Source organism: Theropithecus gelada, chromosome 14, assembly GCF_003255815.1.
Source record: "Theropithecus gelada isolate Dixy chromosome 14, Tgel_1.0, whole genome shotgun sequence".
Classification (NCBI taxonomy): Eukaryota; Metazoa; Chordata; class Mammalia; order Primates; family Cercopithecidae; genus Theropithecus; species Theropithecus gelada.
Window position 1 is genome coordinate 59,364,063 of NC_037682.1, and position 4,721 is coordinate 59,368,783.

The following is a 4,721-nucleotide window of genomic DNA, read 5'->3' on the forward strand; positions in this document are numbered from 1 at the left end:
GATGGAGTTGCTCTGGTTCAAATGCCTCTGACAATAGGGTGTCTTGAGTCTGCAACTTTAATTTCTTGCTAGAAGCTGCCCTAAGTTCCTTGCCATGTGGGCTGCTTCAATATGGCCACTTACTTTACAACAGCTTCCTTCTTCACAGCTTGCAATGGAGAGAGAGTTTACTAACAAGACCCAGTCTTTTATAACATAACTACCCTGGGAGTGACACCCCATCACTTTGCCACTTTCTGTCAGTGACATGAAAGTCACTGGTCCCTTTCCAGACACTTGAGGTAGAGGGAGCTTAGAGCCTGTCCACCACAGTCTTCTATGAAACTTCCTACTTTGCCAGCCCCTGGCTTTGATTTCTGTACACTGAGACCCTGAGTGATGGTGTCAAATATTAGAAATGGGAGAATATGCAAGTGCCTTCAGGGCAAAAGTGATTTCCATGGTTTACAAACCCTCTAAGCTTTCCCTTCACTTTTTGAAATGATAATTCCTTATTTTTTTGTCATCTCCTTATTGATTTTAAGAAAACATTTCTCATATTTTGTCCAGTTTTTCTTTTTAAAATTATTTTCAGCAGGAGAGTTGATCTAAGTAACTTAGCTAACCACTTACTAGGAAAAAGAAGTCCTGATTTTAGGGCTTTAGAAGTTCTAAAAACTTGTTTAGTAGTTTTTAGATGATTCACTGAGACTGCTGTTTGGAGAACACATGTAAGGATGCAAGCATGGAAGCAGAAAGATAAGTTAGTTATTAATATTACAGTAATACAGTTGAGAGATGATGGCAGCTTCATCTAAAGTGGCAACAGTATACAGAAACCCCAGAAGGAAGACATAAATAATTTTCAAATAAGCCCTCTAAAAACAAACACCTAAGAGTTTAACATCCTCATTTTCTCTCAAGTGACACAACTGAGATCTACAGGGTAGTGTTACCTTTCAGTATTTTGTTTGTTTGTTTGTTTTGCCTTTCAGGACTTTAGCCTTTGTTTCAACCATACTTACCATCAGGCAACATGTTAAAATCCTATATATTCTAGCTACACGTTTTTAGAGAACAAGTCCTGAGCTACTGTGTAATAAACTTTCACGTACTGCCACCAATAAAATGTTTCCCATTTTTCTATTAAGAGAACAATGCGGCTGGTCACGGTGGCTCACGCCTGTAATCCCAGCACTTTGGGATGCTGAGGTGGGTGGATCACCAGAGGTTGGGAGTTCGAGATCAGCCTGGCCAACATGGTGAAACCCCATCTCTACTAGAAATACAAAAAAAAAAAATAAGCTGTGCATGGTGGCAGGTGACTATAATCCCAGATACTCAGGAGGCTGAGGCAGGAGAATGGCTTGAACCCAGGAGGCAGAGGTTGCAGTGAGCCGAGATCATGCCACTGCACTCCAGCCTGGGCAACAAGAGCAAAACTCCGTCTCAAAAATAAACCAAACCAACCAAACAAACAAACAAACAAAACCCAAAACAAACAAACATACAAAAATAATGGGAAGGTACCGCTCCAGAGGCATCCTCTAGAGGGAAATCACCTGGGACAATCTGCAGCTTTAAATCAGGATTATGTCTCAAATATCCTCTCAAACCACCCTTGTTCTCTAAGTTGGAGAAGTTGGTGTGGTGCTTAACAAAGTTATTTAGGCCACTTGGGTTTTGTGTTGCACACTGGTGGTCTTTGTGTTTCCTCCCTATCACCCACCTAATTCCTTCTTTGTTTAGGAGGCTTAGCATGGTTGGAATGGGTTTCCTCAGTCTCACTTTCTCTGCCATTCTGTAATATTATTATTATTATTATTTTTTTTTATTTTATTTATTTTTTTTAAAATTTATTTATTATTATTATACTTTAAGTTGTAGGGTACATGTGCATAACGTGCAGGTTTGTTACATATGTATACTTGTGCCATGTTGGTCTACTGCACCCATCAACTCGTCATTTACATCAGGTATAACTCCCAATGCAATCCCTCCCCCCTCCCCCCTCCCCATGATAGGCCCCGGTGTGTGATGTTCCCCTTCCTGAGTCCAAGTGATCTCATTGTTCAGTTCCCACCTATGAGTGAGAACATGCGGTGTTTGGTTTTCTGTTCTTGTGATAGTTTGCTAAGAATGATGGTTTCCAGCTGCATCCATGTCCCTACAAAGGACGCAAACTCATCCTTTTTTATGGCTGCATAGTATTCCATGGTGTATATGTGCCACATTTTCTTAATCCAATCTGTCACTGATGGACATTTGGGTTGATTCCAAGTCTTTGCTATTGTGAATAGTGCTGCAATAAACATACGTGTGCATGTGTCTTTATAGCAGCATAATTTATAATCCTTTGGGTATATCCCCAGTAATGGGATGGCTGGGTCATATGGTACATCTAGTTCTAGATCCTTGAGGAATCGCCATACTCTTATCCATAATGGTTGAACTAGTTTACAATCCCACCAACAGTGTAAAAGTGTTCCTATTTCTCCACATCCTCTCCAGCACCTGTTGTTTCCTGACTTTTGAATGATCGCCATTCTAACTGGTGTGAGATGGTATCTCATTGTGGTTTTGATTTGCATTTCTCTGATGGCCAGTGATGATGAGCATTTTTTCATATGTCTGTTGGCTGTATGAATGTCTTCTTTTGAGAAATGTCTGTTCATATCCTTTGCCCACTTTTTGATGGGGTTGTTTGTTTTTTTCTTGTAAATTTGTTTGAGTTCTTTGTAGGTTCTGGATATTAGCCCTTTGTCAGATGAGTAGATTGCAAAAATTTTCTCCCATTCTGTAGGTTGCCTGTTCACTCTGATGGTAGTTTCTTTTGCTGTGCAGAAGCTCTTTAGTTTAATTAGATCCCATTTGTCAATTTTAGCTTTTGCTGCCGTTGCTTTTGGTGTTTTAGACATGAAGTCTTTGCCCATGCCTATGTCCTGAATGGTACTACCTAGGTTTTCCTCTAGGATTTTTATGGTATTAGGTCTAACATTTAAGTCTCTAATCCATCTTGAATTAATTTTCGTATAAGGAGTAAGGAAAGGATCCAGTTTCAGCTTTCTACTTATGGCTAGCCAATTTTCCCAGCACCATTTATTAAATAGGGAATCCTTTCCCCATTTCTTGTTTCTCTCAGGTTTGTCAAAGATCAGATGGCTGTAGATGTGTGGTATTATTTCTGAGGACTCTGTTCTGTTCCATTGGTCTATATCTCTGTTTTGGTACCAGTACCATGCTGTTTTGGTTACTGTAGCCTTGTAGTATAGTTTGAAGTCAGGTAGCGTGATGCCTCCAGCTTTGTTCTTTTGACTTAGGATTGTCTTGGAGATGCGGGCTCTTTTTTGGTTCCATATGAACTTTAAAGCAGTTTTTTCCAATTCTGTGAAGAAACTCATTGGTAGCTTGATGGGGATGGCATTGAATCTATAAATTACCTTGGGCAGTATGGCCATTTTCACGATATTGATTCTTCCTATCCAGGAGCATGGTATGTTCTTCCATTTGTTTGTGTCCTCTTTTATTTCACTGAGCAGTGGTTTGTAGTTCTCCTTGAAGAGGTCCTTTACATCCCTTGTAAGTTGGATTCCTAGGTATTTTATTCTCTTTGAAGCAATTGTGAATGGAAGTTCATTCATGATTTGGCTCTGTGTTTGTCTGTTATTGGTGTATAAGAATGCTTGTGATTTTTGCACATTAATTTTGTATCCTGAGACTTTGCTGAAGTTGCTTATCAGTTTAAGGAGATTTTGGGCTGAGACAATGGGGTTTTCTAAATATACAATCATGTCATCTGCAAACAGGGACAATTTGACTTCTTCTTTTCCTAACTGAATACCCCTGATTTCTTTCTCTTGCCTAATTGCCCTAGCCAGAACTTCCAACACTATGTTGAATAGGAGTGGTGAGAGAGGGCATCCCTGTCTTGTGCCAGTTTTCAAAGGGAATTTTTCCAGTTTTTGCCCATTCAGTATGATAGTGGCTGTGGGTTTGTCATAAATAGCTCTTATTATTTTGAGGTACGTTCCATCAATACCGAATTTATTGAGCGTTTTTAGCATGAAGGGCTGTTGAATTTTGTCAAAAGCCTTTTCTGCATCTATTGAGATAATCATGTGGTTCTTGTCTTTGGTTCTGTTTATATGCTGGATTATGTTTATTGATTTGCGAATGTTGAACCAGCCTTGCATCCCAGGGATGAAGCCCACTTGATCATGGTGGATAAGCTTTTTGATGTGTTGTTGAATCCGGTTTGCCAGTATTTTATTGAGGATTTTTGCATCGATGTTCATCAGGGATATTGGTCTAAAATTCTCTTTTTTTGTTGTGTCTCTGCCAGGCTGTGGTATCAGGATGATGTTGGCCTCATAAAATGAGTTAGGGAGGATTCCCTCTTTTTCTATTGATTGGAATAGTTTCAGAAGGAATGGTACCAACTCCTCCTTATACCTCTGGTAGAATTCAGCTGTGAATCCATCTGGTCCTGGACTTTTTTTGGTTGGTAGGCTATTAATTATTGCCTCAATTTCAGAGCCTACTATTGGTCTATTCAGGGATTCAACTTCTTCCTGGTTTAGTCTTGGAAGAGTGTAAGTGTCCAGGAAATTATCCATTTCTTCTAGGTTTTCCAGTTTATTTGCGTAGAGGTGTTTATAGTATTCTCTGATGGTAGTTTGTATTTCTGTGGGGTCGGTGGTGATATCCCCTTTATCATTTTTAATTGCATCGATTTGATTCTT